We start from the raw sequence: 19511 nt of genomic DNA, 5'->3' as shown, positions 1-19511 counted from the left end.
TCAATTCTTTGCATCTTCAGTTAAACTGGGAACTCAGGCATTTGGGGAAACAGTTCCACATGCCACCTTAGAGAAGCATTGCCAATACGGGGCTAGCTGGATCAATATAGCCTCACCCAGAATCAGGTGGGTTCATATGTTGATATGTTTAAGCCTCAAATGGCCAGCTGCTTACTTACATCAAATGGAATTGGGAACAATTCACCATAGAAGTCAATGACTAATGCTCCTGCTTATACCATCCACCTCTTTGTATCCGTCAAAATGAGTTTGTAGCAACGTATCCAGTATAATAGCATTCACTAGAATTGCAAAGCTCTGGATTTAATTTCGGTGAGTACTCGACTTGTGCATAGCCTACAATAAAATACTATCCATTGTAAGTAAAGGTGTCAGAATTAACTCCTAAGTAATATTTGCTTATGCAGTGGAAAACCCCATTGACTTCACTGCATTGTTAATGCAAGTAAGATATTTCATGATTAAGGCTCTTTATACTTTAAAACACAACATTGATTTTTGTGAAATTACACAATGAAATTTAATATGCCTAAGTGATAACTGGGCTTTCTAGATGTTTCTCAGATATGTGCATTTAATATATAGAATGTGTGTGCGCGGTTGTGTGTGTTTGTGCACACATACACACACATTTAAAGAAGGAAATTTCAGTGTGACAAAAGGACATAATGGGTTAAAAACTATGTAAATGTTACTCTAGTTAAATTACAGCTTGTTGTTCAGATGAATACTCTCCACTTCTCATATAGCTTTAAATTATGGACAAATGCTTGCAATTGTGAACTACCCTACATTGTGGCTGCCTGTTCCCAGGCTTCATCAACCCGAGCTGTCCAATGGGATTACTGTAAGCTTTCACGGCAGTCTGCCAGCCACTGATCAGAAATTCATATCCCTGGATGTTAGATTGCTCTCTTTATTCCATCCTTGTGATGGCTGTGATTGCTGTCATGGTGTTAGGTTAGAAATTAGCATTTTGTGGCCCAAATTTTGCCATCCAGAACATAATCAGAAAAGGGGGAAGGGAAGGGGGGCCAGTAAAAAAATAATAATCAAAGAATAGTAATTTCATCTGTCAAAGAAGAGAAATGCAGTGCTACCATGATACAGATGTCTACAAAACTTAGGCCAGGGAATGTTGTGGTATTTATGGTCTGATCTGGCAAAATGCATAGGGAGGTGGTGCTTTTTGCAAACCCAAGTATGTGATAGCAGATTAATGGCTGTTCTCTGCTGCTGCTGCAGCAGCAGCAACAACAACAAGATACCTTAGCTTCAGGAATGTTTACAGGAAGGAAGGAAGGAAGGAAGGAAGGAAGGAAGATTTTTAACAGATAGTTTCAATGACATGCTGAATTAATTACAAGAGGCTGGTTATCAGGAGGTCAGAGATGGACTTGTTAGCATTGTTTTGGGTCTAGAGACAATCGTAGTATGTATGTATGTATGTATGTATGTATGTACTGAACTGTAATTTCCCTTTCTAGTTTACATGTCTGAGTCCCAAAAGGATGAATGCATATTGCACATAGGGAATGCATATTTAACATACGGTTGTTAAAAGGAAATAAACATGGATAAACACCACAAGTCTATCTTCCCTTCCTCCCTGTTTTTTAAAATCAAATCATATTTAGCTATTGGAATTTTGATGAAGAAAAACACAGTTTAAGCTCTTTGGTGTTTTATGTTCAATATTCTTCCTATATTGCTTTTCTCAGGGTGCTGTATAGGATGCTATTAAACAGCCCTGCAGTAGTCACTGATCTGTTAATGTTCTGTCAAAACAATTCATTGATGGTTAATTACAGAAAATGATTTAAAGGAACTATTTATCTGAAGCTGTAGATAATATAAGGTAGGTCCTTGGTAGCTTGTTATTCTTTCTAGACACTTTGTGGACATGGTAATTCCCCCCCCCCCGCCCTGTCCTGTCATTAGTGCTAAGCAAACTGGAAGGATTCTGACATGTGAGGTGCACAGATTCTGCAAGGAGCCTTGATTTTTATCCAGCCAAGCCTATCTGTCATCTTTAATCATGCAAAAAGCAGGATTACTTAATCATTTCATTTTATTGAAAAGAAAAAGATTTACATTAAAATGATGACATGGAAAGGAGGGGGGGAAATTGAAAATGATTATCAAGAAAATGTAATGTGGAGACGAAAGCTCCATTGCTTTTGTGATGCTCATTTAAAGCAATGATCTAGTAAAGCTAAGATATAAAAGTAATGATGATGTTAGCTATTGGAGTATAACCATATTTCCTATGCATTTTAAAATGCATTTGAACGTAGTATCTGTTCTCAAGGGCAGCTCATCTCAGAGGCATTATTTTCCATCCCTCTTCTGCTTTTGTAAAATTGTACTTTTGCTAGATTTTGCTACCCTTGCTAGCATACAAGCCCTGCTAACAAGTGTGCTCTTTACTATTAATATGCACAAATTTATCTTTCTTGCATTGCCTTGAACTGTATGCCAGAATGAAATCCACTAATTAGATGCCCAGCTTCTGAAATCTTAATGTCCTCTTTCTTCCAAATTTGAATGTACGTATTTTTAGAAAGAGGGAAATTTATTAATTTCTCACATACTAAATTGTGAGTTTCCACCTCATGAGTTATGTTCAAGGGTCCTTTTAGCAAGCTTCAAACTATTATTTTTTTCAGTTTACTGTCTCTTGCCTTGGCTCCTTGGTTCACAATCGTGTTTCAAAAGCTTTAAATGTTTAAATGTCTGGTTAAATTCTGCATGTCACCTGTAAGAAATGGGAAGTACAACAGAAAGCCAAGTATTAGAACTTTTGTATGGTGAAGTAAGTTTTATTCATTTTAGCAAATGCGGGTTCACAGGTGCTTTTCAAAATCCAACAAGTGTTATGCACCGCCACAACTTGACTGAATGCATCACAGTTCTTTAATTTTTTAGATTTCAAGGCCCTAATCTGAATTAGTTGTGTCCTAGTTATTGGTAGTTAAAATCCACCAATCTGTGGTAAAATAACTGAATCAATTGCATATGTGAATGCAAAATTATACATATTTAAAATACATAAACATGCAATGGTATCTGAATACGATCTAGGTTTTTCTCAACTGACTTAATAAAACCTTGCACTGATCAGATATGCAGACAATTTAGGATGTGAGCCTAAATGTACTGGCTTTCAAGTAAGCTTCATCAAAATTAAAGAGACTTTGTTTGGACTGATTTGGAAGTATTACAACTGACATCTTCTCATAGATTGTTCGAGGGATACAACTTAACTGGTTTAAGGATAAAGTTGCGTGCAAAATTCTTTTTCTAGGTTTTATACATTTCAGCTTCTCATTCCTCTTCAATTTCAGCACCAGTGCAATGGAAACCTAGGAATTACAGTACAGAGAAAATGATACTGCACCGAGAAGGAAATACTATATATCAGTTGCTTTTGTAATGCCAACAGGTTTGAAGCTTGCTACTGGCTTGTTTGTTGTATTGAAACTATAATCGCTTGACTATTGGGTTGCTTCTGTGAGAATGGCTTGATAGGTAACTTTCTGCAGCAGCAAAATAATTAAAGTGTCATGGAATACATATATATATGTGTTTGTGTGTTATTTTGATGCATGCCAGTCAAAACTTTCACAGTCATCCTCTAAAAGCTAGGAATGAGTCTGATTTAAAACCCAGTATTACTAATTCAAATATTTATATATTGGTAAAGGTTTTTATAGTACTAGAACAATCTTTAAATTGGAATGTTTTTTCCTGTTTAAAGTGAACTCTAATGCTGTCTCAAGACTTTGTTTTCCTAATATTCTATATGATGATCTTTGAAATGTAGCTACATTTAGGTCTGAATGGTTTAAGAATAAATATAAATTCGCATCTCCCCTCTAAACTCTAAAGCAGGCTTCCAACTCTTTTGAGGGTCTAGCATGTAAAACTGGCAATGTGAAATACATATCTGCTTCCCTTAGTTATGAAGCAGACACCAAAATGTCATTGAACAAATATTTCAGTGCAATTTGGCTTCCAAGTAATGTAAGTAGTTTTCCATTTTCTTATGCTTAGTTTTGATAGTACTTTATATAGTTGTATGCAGGTTCCTATTTGCTCTGAAATATTTTTTTCCGGGCTGATGTATTATCACATGTGTTTTGTATTTACATAGACATGTTGAATTTTTGTTTGACTTCCTTGCAACTAACAGGAAATTTTGTTTTCCATCCTTTTCCATTTACAGCTTGTGCTAAAGTAATTGTACATTTATTTAAAATGTTTTCTTATTAATGCACAGGCCCAAATATTATCTTGCTGGATATTAATGGCCTTGAACTTAATGGAACTCTTTGGAGTTGGATAGGATTGACGGCCGCAGTGCATAATTTAAACCTGTATCTGATTAACCTTTTACTACAAAACTGGATAGTGTGTGTGTGTGTGTGTGTGAGAGAGAGAGAGAGAGAGAGAGAGAGAGAGAAAGAAAGAAAGAAAGAAAGAAAGAAAGAAAGAAAGACAGACAGACAACTTGGGTATATTTGGGTTTCTTACACTTAGAAACAATGGAAATTTGAGTTTAGACACCTGTTATGCTTATGCTGCAAAAAGTTTAAATTCTGACTTTGAGCACATCTTTATTTAATACGTCACATGTGATTATGCTCACAATCAACACTGCATAAAACGTTGATCATATTGCAATGGTTTTAACAGGTTATATTGTTGTCAGCATTAATTTATATCTCATTTCTTAATACTTCCCTACCCTTAAAAACTAAGCAAAGATAACATGGCATTTTAAGCATCTCTTAAGCATATTTCCAAAGATGAGCTCTAGAAACTGCAACGGTGTTGCTATAAGATTTAAACAATAGGTGGCAGTGTTACATAGATACAATTTCCTTTGGATTTTAAAAAGGATGGAAGCATTTAAAACGGTTGGTGCGTTGTTGTTACTGTACATAATTGCAGGTATAAGCAAATTTAATCTGGTTCAAGATATATTACAAAACTTTTCCTACCAAGTTATGGCTTTTTTCAAAAAAACAAATGACCAACATACGCAATAGCCTTTTCATGTCCCCCTATTAAATATTACCAATTAGAACATTACACAGCCTTAATAGGTTCCTATTGTGTAGCTGATCATAGATTTCATCAAATTCAATAGCAGCTTGTACACAGAAATCTTCAATTGTATTTTTTTTATAAAAAAATCCTTAAATTAAAAGTAACACACAAATAGAAAACAGTAGCTACAATATTCAAGAATAGCTGTGGTGAATCCTTTTCGGGAAATTAACAATCCATAAAATTAGGACCAGTTTAACACCCAGGTGTTGTATGCAATAGAACTTGAAAACTTACAGTCCTTACTACATCATTAGCCTGAATGAACACCCATATGGTATACTTATTGCCTATACCGTTCCACCCATATCTATATGATCTGTATCTTATTTTTTCTCCACATTTCTATGCAAGAGCTTCTTTTTCTTATGCAATATCTTCAAGGAAAGTAGCATCCCAAACCAAAATGCGAAGTGGCATTATTTACAAGGGAGATGCGTGCCTAAATCCAATATGCCAATACACATATTTGCCTGAAGTGTAAAAACACACACATACACATACAACAACCCACGTAATAAAGGCTGAAGCAGTACAAAAATGGAAAATGGTTGTAGTTAGCTTAAATGGGTTTGATGACACGAATGTGCATCTAAGATATGGCAATTTCAGCATGAAATAAAAACACCATACTGACCACTGCAGGATCCCTGCTCCATGTTTATGTCGTCTACTTCTAGGATACAGCTTTTCTATTGTGCCTTCGCCATGAAATACATGCATCACTGTGTGCTAGAGGCATCCATTCTATAATTTTAGTAGCCTTTTCTTTAAACCAGAAAACGTTTGCTGAGAGATACCTTAGTGGCCTAATCGGTACTAACCATTTTTATTTTTATTTTGCTCGATAACCAGTTTATTTTTTTTTATCTAAAAATTAGCATATTTCTAGGTCGGGGGGGGGAGAGAGAAGGAAGATATAGGATAATCATGCTGGGGAAAGGAGATAGCGATGGATAGCAGGCATGATGAAATGTGTCTGATAGGGTCGTTTTCTTCTGTACCACCATTTCCTTGCTGCTGTGGGATTACAGAAAATGGTGGCTTCTTATACTTTATGGAAAATGTAAATTTTACGGTATAACCTTTCTGTGGAATATGGATTTGCAACATCTCTGCCGCCGTCCAGCTTGCCATGTCAAATTTAGCAACAATATTGGCAATATTCTGTATACATACAGAAAGGCGTCATCAAATTGGAAGGCAGCATTTCCCTAAAACTGAAAATTATGGATTCAGTTACTAATAAGAACTAATGCTGACCAATCTCGTATGATGGAAAATTACAACCTTATCTGCAATACTATGGCACCCCCCCCCCAAAAAAGCCCAGTCTTGTTACCAAACAATTCTAATATGTGGAATAATTCAGGAAGGAAATAAAGTTTTCAGTGCTTGCTTTCTGTGGCCACCCAGTCTCAGCCTCAATATTTGATGGGCCCATAGGAATGACTGCAGTGATGTTTTGTAAATGAGACCCTTATCTGCTTTCTGGTTTGAAGGTAAGATGTTTATAATAGTATGAGCAGATTTGCCTTATTACAGTTTAGAAAAAGACTGTGGCTTTGTGGTGATGCTGATTCCCCCCCCCCCTTTTTTTCCCTCCCAGTTGCTACTTCATGAAATGGAATGGAATGGATGTAGAATATGTGACTAATAAAACTGATTTTATTAGCCACATACATTAAAAACAGAAGAGTGACAAGCAGAAATAAAGGAGCAGGATAGGGATAGAGGGGAAGGTGTGGGCTGCACTGGGGGAGCATTAGCAAAGACATCAATAAATCAAAGGATGACACCTATTCTAGTCAGTCAGAAGAGTGGTACAAAAGAATTTTCTTTGCAAATTATAAATACACGGATAGCTAAAACTGCAGGCAATGCAATCTTTTAAATTATTTCGTTTTATACATATTACATTTTACACGTTTAATTTTGTGCCGTGTTGTTTATGAACCAATAAAAATTGTGTTTGTGGATAAACACAATTTATTCTGAAGGAATCTTATTTTCTTTGGTTCTTTTTGGGTAAAAGAAAAAGAGAAATCTTAACAGGCTCGTACTGTATGAATGGTGGTGGTGGTGGGGTTACTTCCAAGTAAGTATGCTTAGGAACAGATTCTGCCTCAGATGGCAGCCTTTTATTTTAAAGGGGGGGGGGGAGAAGAGCTGAAATAGATATATGTCATACTTCCATATGAAACAGACCATAAGGAACTGGTAATCAAGAATTAATGATAAGACCTGCTGTAATGGATCAGGCCCAAATTTGTTAAGCCTTACAGATGTCAATGGGACCAATAGCTCAGTCCTTACTTAAATGTAGCTTCCCCCATAGTTCAGTGTGACATGCTGTCAAGGAAGTGTAGGCAGCCTTCCTCGCTTGAAACCCCTTGTTCTGTGTGCTGTGTGTGCCATTTGAAATTTTGGTTAAGTTTCAGTGCTGCTTATAGACCTCTTTCTGGATTACAAAACAGCGTAATCAAGATGGCAGTTCTGTTTTATCTCGGTAAACAAAGACAGCAGATCCTGAAATATCATTTACATGAGCACCTATGCTACTCCCATGCAGTGTGTCGTAGGAAATGCATGCCAGCTGGGAAGAGAAGTGCCACTATGCTTCAAGCATCCCCTTAACTTCCACTTCACCCGAAACACTTTTACATAAATGACTCGGTTGACTTCCTTTAGAGTAACAGCTGAGTGATGGCAATATGCAAAAACAATGGCCTGACTCCTTTCATGTGCCCCGATAAAAAGCCTTCAGTGGGATTTCATTGAGTTTGCCATATGCAATCAAATAGGAAAACAATGCTTGTTTTGTTGTCCCCCCACTATACTATATTAACTTTCTTTATTTCAAGCAACAATACCCTTCCATCATGAACATGAGCAATTTATTCCATTTGCATTCTTTTACCCTGTTATAGCTGTGCACTTAGCAAATGTGTTTGCAATGAGCTTGTGAGAGAAACACATAAAACTTCTTGTTGAGCATACCAATATGCCTTTGAGCCTGTGTGTGTGTTTCTGTTTTAAACTAACTGGTTTGCCTTGACACCAGTACTACACCAGAAATTTCTGTTGCATTTTTGAACCACCACACATCCATGAATGTGAAAAGAAACTGCGTTCAAAAATGTGCAAATGGAAGAGAAAATTTCAGTGAAATTCTCATGGATGGGGGGCAAGTTTCTTTTGCTCTGCTTGCCTCACTTTTGTGGTGGTTGAGGGCTGTCATAGGGGTGGGGCAGATTTCTGATTCAGTTTGCATTTAAAGGCAAACTTAGCCAACTTGCACTTGGCAAAGCAACTGTAACACAGCTATCTTTCAAAATTCACACGTTTCTGAATTTTGCAGTGAGTTCTCCAGCCAAGTGACATATACACCAGTGCATACATTATGGTAAAGTGTGCACATAAATGCACATATTGATGAAAATGACATTCAACAATGCATTGGATAAGGGTATATTACTTGCAAAAATGTGTGGATTTGTCAGGAGTGCATACAAAAATGTGTTTATTAGGACAAATTTGTACTAAAATACTGAAGCATTTTCACAGGGATGTTTTAAGTATAAAAAACTCAAATTACTGCATAAATATGGAGAACTGAATTTAAGATTGGAAAAATGAGAAACAGAGAGCACCTAAAATTGACAGAATCATCAATCACTACCTGTGAACGTCCTTTTTTTCATTCTACAAATCATCTCTCTTGTGCTCTGCATTTTGTACCTCAATTAAAGCCCAGGGGAAGATGTCCTGATATAACTCCTCCCATGGGACTCTTTCAGGAAGTGAGGGCAACTGGGAATGGGAAGGCTTTAGACTTCCAGATCAAGTTTTAATGGAAAGGGGGGAAGGAACCTGCCTTTGGCCACCTCAAAATGATAAAACCGAAACTCAAATCTCTGCACCCTACAAAATTCTGAAGAAATTCTTAAGTACCCAGAGAATGAGTCAGAAAAACAGAAAACGATTTTGGATGGGAAGAAAACTTTGGAGAAACTGAGGAGCAGATTTCAGCACTACTTAATAAAGATCAATCCTATGTGTGTCTATTCAGAAGTCAGTGCCATAGAATTCAATGGGACTTTCAAGTGTGCAGCTTTCATTAACTTTCCTTTGACTGCAATCATAAAATAGACTTTCCTACAAGGAAGGATGGACAAATCTGACAATTTTGGGTTCTCTCAGTTTCTCATTTTCCCAATCTCAATTTCAATTCTCCACATTTCCACATCAGTTTGTGATTTTTCTTTAAAAAGAAGTCCTTGTGAAGACTCATCAGTGAATTTCTTCTAATTTGCACATTTGTGTGCAATTTTGCCTAATATACACATTTTTCAGAGAAATGCCCCCTAACATAATGCATTTTTGTATGTTATTGTCACTAATATATGCATTTTATACACACTGTACCCTAGTATATGCATTTTTGTAATCATGACTTGGTTGGAGAACAGCATTGTAAGATTTGGAGATGTGAGAATTTTGAAGGATCGCTATGTTTCAGTTTGCAGATTGTTTCAGACAATGTGGATCCTTTAAATGCAAACTGCTCTACCTGGAACCAATTCCCATTGATATCATTGGGGCTTTCTTCTTTGTAGATATCAATGTTCTTCTGCATGGATGTGCACAGGATTGCCCTGTTAATATACTAGGGAAGACTGTGTGAAGCACTGCAAAACCCTATATTGCATGGATTATAGCAAAGGAGACCTAAGAAACATTTTCCTTGTTCTGACTGCAATGGTAAAAAGATGTCGGTGAGCGTCACACAAAAGCAGGAAACTAATAGTATGGCTTGACAACCCCCTTTATAGATTAAAACCAAATTTAATTTTAATATTGTATTTATAATCCCACTAATGTGCAACATTTGTTTCAATGCAACTTTTTAGGACAGTGAGAGGAAGGGAAAAAAAGCAATCTAATGCTACAGTAATAGCAAGTATACATGCCCTTTATATTCCGCCTGCCTGTAACACATTCGGAATATTTATTAAACACTCAACAGCATGAATTTTTTTGCAGAGCTGTATCGGATGAATCACTTGACCCTTAAGACTTGCTGTATCTCCAAATAGGCACTTAAGTTAGAACAGAGTGTATATATAGTCTCTCGCATCAGGTTAGTGTGTCTCATAATGTGGTATTTTACCAGCACTGTAGGGATGTTGTACTGGGACTGCTGGCGTGTCTGCAAGCTTAGAAACTTGGATGTTAATGGTCCGAGCTCCAGAGTTTCTACTTCTTTGTTCCAAACAAAGAAAAGGATATATTTGAACAATGTTAGACCCATTTGTCTACACAGGGCTGCTCTAGTGAAGATCTTTCAAAGCATACTGCGAAAACACCCCCTCCCTTGCTTATTTCTCATTTCATCAACATACAGCCTGGCAGCAGTAACAGAGTCCCTATAAAACATCAGATCGCCCAGCTCTATTTTCACAATGCGCAACTTTTCCTATTATTGTGTGAAACAGCAACATACTTCATGCAAAATCATTTAAATATTTTGCACTTGCACAATATGGTTACAACTCTGTGCAACTGGAAGTGTAAGATATATTTAAAATGTTATTTATTCATTAACAATTTAATGCTGTAATCCTATACACACTCAGTAAGCATGCATAGGATTGTGCTGTTAAACATTAAAAATGGGCACGTGGAAAGTTGGGAACTTTCTCAAATATCTCATTAGTCTACCTTAATATGAAATCTATGCTGAACATTTAAGATTATGTTCCATTAATAATATTTCATGATAATTGTGACATTATATATTCAGTGGTACTTGTAGCAGAGTAGCCTCAGAGATGTTGTCTGATATCAATTAGTGCTCTTAAAGCTTATCAAACAGATTTGAATTAATCGGTAATTTAAAGCACCATCTCTATGAGCTGTTTTTTGCTGGTACTTCTTAATGGGGACATTTTAATGTTTTAAAGGAAAATGTAGCATGAGATGTGTTGCTTAGTGTAAATTTCTAAAGGAAGAATGTTACTTACTAGATTCTTCAGCTGATTTTCAAAGCTAGACTCCTTGGGTTACAATCCTGCACATAGACTGACAAAATATCATTCAAGACAATGGGACTTAAGCAACCTCACTGGCTGCAGGATAGCAGACTTGAACTACAGTAATAAGCAGTAAGTCCTATTAAACACGATGGGATTTACTTCTGAGTAAACATGCTAAGGATTGTGTTGTAATATAAGCTCCCTTCAGGGGTATTCTAAGAGCTTTCGTTTGGAAATCAAACTACAGATGGTAACAAGTCTTGTTGAGATTGAGGGTATACATAGGCTAGATTAAATTTCAAAATTTAGGCACAAAGAAATTTTAGCTTGATTTTGCACACTAGTTATAAAAACAGTTTCACTTTATGAATAACACAGTGCTCTTCCACGTTATGTTGAATCAGAAATGTAGATTTCATTTTAAAAATAAACTGCAAAATGAGATACATGTTAACAGCCCCCGATTTATGCAAAACAGACCCATTGAAAGCAATGGGTTTTAAATGTATTCAGCAATGGTCTTAAGTAGTGTTAAATTTAATGTAAATATTCTATTACTATTAATTATTTTACTGTTTTTTTACTGTTCATAATAACTGAATGCCTGAATGCATATTATAAAAATGGAACAGAATTCTGCATGATGAAAACACGGGTGTCACAGGAAAACAGAAACCTGCTCTTCCCTGTTTACGTATTGCCAAACCGCCTCTCATGTTGCCATTCTGCTTTTCAGTGAAACTGTTTCTGACTGGCAAAGCCCCAAAAGTTTTGAATTAAGTCTGCTGTGGAAAGAAATGCAAGTTTAGTTATAATCACTGTTACTTAAACACATTAGTATCTGGAGGTTCAACTTGAGAATGGTTTTATTTTGTGGGGGCGAAATGAAGGATCCCGCTAAAGCAGCCTGCCATTTTACAAAGTGCATTCTTTACCAATGAAAATTATTCAAAAATTATCAAACATTAGTGCCAAGGTGAATGTGTTTGTGCATTACAGGTACATTAGCCTTTCTTCCAAGTATCATGAGTTTGTTGTTCAAGAGTGGTATTTTGCAGATTTTCTAGAGTGCAGTTAACAACAGCATGTGTCCTGCTTGCAGCTTAGAATGCCAGTCCTTTAGACGTGTATAGCTACAATGATATTGAAGGGGGAAAGGGAGGGAAGAGTCACAGTCTCATATTTTTTTTATAGGATAAAAAAATTAGCAGCTCAGATCTGACATGTATAGCTAGCTGCCTGTCAGCTGAAATTCTCTTGCAATTCCTTACCATACTAAAGTGCTTCAATTTTCTCAAAATTTCTAGATCTTGCTTCTCCAACTTTCTCCCAAATAATGCTCCTGTTACCTGAACATTAAGGCATTAATACATTAATGCAAACAACCTGTGGAACTTTGCGTTCAGTTTTCAAAATGTTTATGTATTAAAAATTTCTCCCCCATTTCCAACAGCCAGCTGAAAATTTGACACAGCATTGTGTCAACACAAATGTTTCTGCATTATGTCAAGCGTTGCCAGTCTTACGCATTTTATTTTTATTTATTTGAAATTGTTTATATCCCACTCCTTTCCCCCAAAGGAGATAGGAATAGCCTACAATAAAAGCAGTAAAAATTCATAAAATATAGGAGTTGTGATCTCTCTGCCTCAACCTCATTTGCAATTCTAACTTGCAACGGTGTTCTAAATTTGAAACGTCATTGAATATTTAATTTTAAGAGTAATTTTACTCTTCCCGATATTAAGTCGGAATCTCCTTTCTTGTAACTTGAAGCCATTGGTTCATGGCCTACCCCCAGGAGAATAATAGCATAATAACCCGCTCACCACACACAGTTTAAAAGGCCATACATTGTTTAATTAGCCAAGGGCCTGGGAAAAGAGAAATATTTTTGCCTGGTGCCTAAATATATGTAAGGAGGGTGCCAGGCAACCCCCCTTGGGAGAGCATTCCACAAGCAGGGAGCCACCACAGAAAAGGCCCATTATTGTCTTGCCACCCTCCAGACCTCTTGCGGAGGGGACACACAAAGAAGGGACTTAGGCCGGGCCGATTCATATGGGAAGAGGTGGCTCCTGAAGTATTGCAGCCCTGCAATATTTAAGGCTTTACAGGTCAAAACCAAGATTTTGAATCAGGCCCAGAAACTAATTGGCAGCCAGTGCAGTTGGCCCAAGATAGGTGTAATATGCTCAAACTGTCTGGCCCTGATAAGCAACTTGGCTGATCAGCACCAGCTGAAGTTTCTGAACTGCCTTCAGAGGCAGCCCCATGCATAAAACATTGCAATAATCTAGCCTCCATGTGTAGATGATTTTTCCTACTGCACGTGTTCTACCCTGGGCACATGGAGATCTGCAGGGGCAGTGACAGTGACAGAATGGAAAAGGCTGGGTTAGGAAACATGCCTCACCACTCTCCCCATATCATGTGGGGGGTGGGGGGGGAGGGAAATGACTGAAGAGGACTGTTGTAATTGGAGTTGCACACTATGTGCACTGTATAGTTTGGCTTATACAGAGCAAATTACAGTGGAACCTCAGGTTACATACGCTTCAGGTTACAGACTCCACTAACCCGGAAGAACTTTGCTTCAGGATGAGAACAGAAATCGTGCTCCGGCGGTGTGGTGGCAGCAGGAGGCCCCATTAGCTAAAGTGGTGCTTCAGGTTAAGAACAGTTTCAGGTTAAGAACGGACCTCTGGAACGAATTAAGTACTTCCGAGGTACCACTGTACAGAAAATGTCCAAGCTTTTCCTGCTTTTCCAGAGGATTTCCTCCCATTTTGTGAGAAGAAGCACGAGACACAACAGCCTCATCACATTATATCAGTAACATGTGGCTACACCTAGATAGGCTGGGATGGTGGCTTGAAGAGGTTTATCATGGTTTATGCTAGGTGTGGGGAACCTGTGGCTCTCCACATGTTGTTGAACTACAACTCCCATCTGCCCCGGCAAGCATAGTCAATGACTAGGGATGATGGGAGTTGCAGTTCAGCAATGTCTGGAGAACCAACGGTTCCCTACATCTGGCTTATGTGAAGGCCTGCCCTCGGCTTCCTAACCTATTATTCATTGCTTTGTATCATGTGGATGCTTTAGTGTCCAAATAAATGGAGACTTCCAAGGTTTCGCTCCTTCCTCCTGGGCCGTGTTCAGAAAGTGGTGGGGGGGATGAGTGTTCAGACCCCTGGGCCCTCACTTGTGGGGTGCCTCAGGGTTCCGTCCTCTCCCCCATGCTTTTTAACATCTATATGAAGCCGCTGGGAGAGATCATCAGGGGATTTGGACTGGGTGTCCATCAATATGCAGATGATACCCAGCTCTACCTCTCTTTCAAATCAGAACTAGTGAAGGCGGTGAAGGTCCTGTGTGAGTGCCTGGAGGCGGTTGGAGGTTGGATGGCGGCTAACAGATTGAGGTTGAACCCTGACAAGACAGAAGTATTGTTTTTGGGGGACAGGGGGCGGGCTGGTGTGGAGGACTCCCTGGTCCTGAATAGGGTAACTGTGCCCCTGAAGGACCAGGTGCGCAGCCTGGGAGTCATTTTGGACTCACAGCTGTCCATGGAGGCGCAGGTCAATTCTGTATCCAGGGCAGCTGTCTACCAACTCCACCTGGTACGCAGGCTGAGACCCTACCTGCCCACGGACTGTCTCACCAGAGTGGTGCATGCTCTAGTTATCTCCCGCTTGGACTACTGCAATGCGCTCTACGTGGGGCTACCTTTGAAGGTGACTCAGAAACTACAACTAATCCAGAATGCAGCAGCTAGACTGGTGACTGGGGGCAGCCGCCGAGACCACATAACACCGGTCTTGAAAGACCTACATTGGCTCCCAGTACGTTTCCGAGCACAATTCAAAGTGCTGGTGTTGACCTTTAAAGCCCTAAACGGCCTCGGCCCAGTATACCTGAAGGAGCGTCTCCACCCCCATCGTTCTGCCCGGACGCTGAGGTCCAGCGCCGAGGGCCTTCTGGCAGTTCCCTCATTGCGAGAAGCAAAGTTACAGGGAACCAGGCAGAGGACCTTCTCGGTAGTGGCGCCCGCCCTGTGGAACGCCCTCCCATCAGATGTCAAAGTGATAAATAACTACCTGACATTTAGAAGACATCTTAAGGCAGCCCTGTTCAGGGAAGTTTTTAATCTGTGATATTTTACTGTATTTTTGGTTTCTAAGAAGAGTTCCTCTCTGGATGTCCATATAGGCAGAAAGTGAGGATGCGAGCTGCACCTTTCCCTCAGGGGTCCAGTACCATGTCTTACACAACTCTGAACCCCAATGCTGCAAAGCAGATATTCAGGAGGTATAGACTGCAAGTAGAGAGAGGAATAACAAAGATACCTGGCATCTCCTTCGTTCCTCCATCCAGATTCCTCTGGATCAAAGAAGCCTTCCACGGAGATAGTCTGTCTGCTCACAGGGGCCAAAGTCTGAATTCAAGCCAAGGTTATTTGGGCCACAAGGCCCTGGTATTCAGACTTTTACAGACTTGGGGCAATGGCTACATCATCCAAAATGTGATTTTAGTTGCTAACGATTTTCAGCATAGGATACGAAATACTTGTTTGATGCTGCAATCCTATGCACGCATATTAGGCAGTAAATTCTGTTAAACACAATGGGATTCATTTTAAGGGTACTCTAAGAGCAAGATTGCCAAAAGCAAGTAGTGGACCTATACATAGACAGTTGCACATACACAGAGCCTGTTCTCTTTTGCCGAATCCATGGAGCCTAGTGATGAGGCCATCTGATGTAAGGGGACAGAGTAGAAGTGGTAAATGATACAACCATTGGGATTGTTTTAAAAAGAAATTGTTGAAACCATTGTCTCTGAAACGATTCCCTGGATTCCAATGGAACAGCTATGGAATAAGGAGTGTGAGAATGTAGTTTAGCTTTATTCAGTTATCTGAGTTCTGAAGATTTTATTTTTTAAAAGTTTTGGCTGAAGAGATTCTTTGTTTTTCAGTAAGACAACCACCCCAACCCTTTATGACCCTTTCTGAAGGGAATGGTTTTTTATCTTCAGGGATAAATTCGTAAGATAAACAAAGTCTTACAAGCAGCAGACTTATGCTTTCCTTCCATCTTTTGAAGATATAAGATCCTTCCGGGGATTTTATTTTGTTAACGAAATATTCTTGAATTTGCTCTGTGATTCCTTCAAGCACATAAAAGGTGCTCCTTGTAAACAGGTCTCCATGACCTTGTGCTTCAGATCATAGGAAGGCTGTTGAAAGTTTTCTGAATAAAGGTGCAATGTTCTAAATTAAATATAGATTTGGGGTTCAGTGCCTGCTGAGCTGAACGCAGGAAGATTGTAGGACCAGTCAAAGCAAAGTGACTGACACAGATGATCCCCGTCAACTCTTCATTTGCCATAGCTGTTGGCTGTTCATTTAGACTGATGCTGTTTCCATGCTTTGAAATATCCTACAAGAATGTATGCTGGTGGAAGTATCTATTACAGTTGAAAATATTAGTAGAATCTCAAGGGTTTCTCATAAATGGTGTGGTTTACCACATTCCCCAACCTCGTACCCTCCAGGTATTTTGGGCTATAACTCCCAGCATTCAGATTCATTGGTTCTCCATGAGTTCATGCATTATGGGAGAGGGAGAAAAGATTTTCTGTATCTGGTTTCTCTATTTACAGGTAGGTAGCCATGTTGGTCTGCTGTAGTCGAAACAAAATAAAAAAAATCCTTCCAGTAGCACCTTAGAGACCAACTAAGTTTGTTATTGGTATGAGGTTTCGTGTGCATCTGAAGAAGTGTGAATGCACACGAAAGCTCATACCAATAACAAACTTAGTTGGTCTCTAAGGTGCTACTGGAAGGATTTTTATAATTTTGTTTTCTCTATGTCATGCATAATTTTATAAACCTCTGTCATGTTACCTGTTACTCGTCTTTTCTCTAAACTCAAGGCCTGGATGAACAGGACTGCTCTTAAATTCCCCCTGAATGTTAATAATGAGAGAGGCAGAGGGACCTAACCATGGAGGGCCTTCCATAAACTGGGAACTGCTGCAGAGAAGGTCACAGTTCAGTGTCAACTGGCCGGCAGTGGCACCACCAACAAGGCCTCTCCTCCCCTGCCGATTGCAGGGCTCAAGATGGTTTATATCTTCTTGTTTCTGGCCTTGGATATCAGCTTGCTATTGAGAATATTAACCTCCATTATGCCTACCTGAACAAGGCTGTTGCTCTTATGGCAAGAAATACACGATACAGAACCGATTATTAGGCTCTTCACCTCCACAAATACAAGATAGACCCAACTGGGAATAGAAACAAATAAGAGACCATCCGTGTTAGAGGTGACATTAGAAGAGATGAACGAAGATGTTTTCAGCAGCAAACAAACCAATCATAATTTGCCTGCTATTAATCACTGCTCTCTTCAGGATGTATGTGTCCCTTAAAGGGAGACATGGCACTTCCCGAATGTCTCCTACTGGATAAGAGAAAACAGACTAGTTAGTTAGTGGCTAAGAACACCCTGATGCTTGGTGCTACAAATTGAAAGTGAAGGTTACTTTCTTTGTAGACTTTATCTTAAAGCAGTAAAACGGGTAGCAGCAGCTACAACTGAAAGTATTGATTTTGTAATTTCAGCAAATTAAGAACAAGACAGGAAACCTATTAAACCTTTCCACTGATTGCCAGGGCACTTTTTGGCGATGCTGGTGCTGACATTAAAATTACATACACCTGTCTCTTTAAAGCAAAAATATACATCTTGGGGGGAAGATAGTGACAGCTAGCATGCGGGAAGAGATTTTTGTATGACTTTGTGTGAATTCACCTTTCAAACGTGGAAACATTTGAAGCAAAGATGACAGGAGCATTGAGCATCACCTATAAAATATTCGCACTGTAGAGTTCGACTTGGAGGTTCCTTTTATTGCATTTTAATAAATTAACATTTCCACGAAGCCTGGAGATTTTTTTGTAATAACAGCAAAGAGGGTAACTTATCTGTCAGAACTTTATGAGTAATGATTATGTAAAAATCCACATAACAAAAGCTAACAGCAGAAATCATCAAATTATTCTCTTCTGTATCCACATATGAAACAAGTTTTATTTTATTGCTATAAAACAAGAGTGACTTCAATTAAAGCAATTGGGGGAGAGGAATTAACTTATAATAATACTGCATTTTTGTCGATTAGAGGGCTTAAGATTTCTTGTTTCAATAGAAAGTGTTTTTCATCTTTCCCTCTTTGAATTAAACTGTTACTGTTTCATATACTGAAGTACCACCCATCTTTTCATACTGTTCGTTAGAAGAATGGTGTTTAAGTTAACATACCAGATCAAGTCATTAAAATGACACTTTTGGAGCACTGAGTTGCAATCACACACACAAACACCACAGAATGATTTCTCAACTCAAAGTCATGATAATTCAGTCGAATTAACTTGCCTGAAGAAGCGAAAGTTTCTATCAAACTTTTCACACATCTCAGTATAACTCCTGTTCTATTAATTGTATACTTTCCATGGTTTTATTTATTTATTGCAGAATTATTGAAATCACAAGCTATGTGTAACATAGTTTAAATTTTCTTTCCGTTTGCTTCTTTGAGCATAACATTAACTTTTCTTTTTCTAACCAATATCTAGAAGTTATTTTCATTGTATTCCCACTAATCATTGCCAAAGCACCACTTGAGAACCTCATAGTAATATCTGAAGTGCATGAGCAGATTCATTTCTCTTATTTCAGTTGTCATCCCAGTGGTACAACATGACTCTTTATCCTCCCATCTGGAATAATGAAATGCCTCTGGAACTGTCTTACTTGCTAGCTGCAGTAATATGCTGATCAGGACTGTGTGAAGTCAAGTTGCCACCAACATTTTAAAGTTTCAAAACCAGAAACGTCATGGTAGGTTTTATCTAAATTCTGCAGGGATTTGGGGCGATTTGTAAGGAAACACGATAGGATTTTCATTGCTTTGGTCTGCATGCAGTGTAGTGGTTCAAGACAACACACCTCACTAGCCTTGCTTTCCCCCCTCCTCAAGTGTTGCAGGTCTTAGGGTCCCTTCCAACTCTACAATTCTATGATTCTTTGAAGCGCTTTTGCCTGGCTGCACTGCAAATTATTATTATTATTATTATTATTATTATTATTATTATGCAATAAAACATCAAAAATTAAAAACTTCCCTAAAGAGGGCTGCCTTCAGATGTCTTCTAAAAGTCAGATAGTTGTTTATTTCCTTACCATCTGATGGGGTTCCACAGGGCGGGGCACCACTACTTAGAAGGCCCACTGCCTGGTTCCCTGTAGCTTCACTTCTCGCAGT

The 19511-nt window shown here is 38.6% G+C and overlaps 2 long non-coding RNA genes across 2 annotated transcripts in view; both read right to left on the bottom strand.

Annotated features, from left to right (window-relative positions):
- The window catches only part of LOC308481405, a 53365-nt gene extending 47316 nt beyond the window's left edge, over positions 1-6049 (bottom strand). The window contains exon 1 of the long non-coding RNA XR_013988642.1: positions 5774-6049. This is a non-coding gene — a long non-coding RNA (uncharacterized lncRNA). The remainder of the gene's footprint in view (positions 1-5773) is intronic.
- Positions 1-19511, bottom strand: part of LOC308481379 — a 916155-nt gene that overhangs the window by 572799 nt on the left and 323845 nt on the right. The window lies entirely within an intron of this gene.

The sequence above is a fragment of the Podarcis pityusensis genome (assembly GCF_964106645.2).
Source record: "Podarcis pityusensis genome assembly, chromosome: 7".
In the NCBI taxonomy this organism is placed as follows: domain Eukaryota; kingdom Metazoa; phylum Chordata; class Lepidosauria; order Squamata; family Lacertidae; genus Podarcis; species Podarcis pityusensis.
This window is presented reverse-complemented; position numbering and strand designations above follow the sequence as displayed.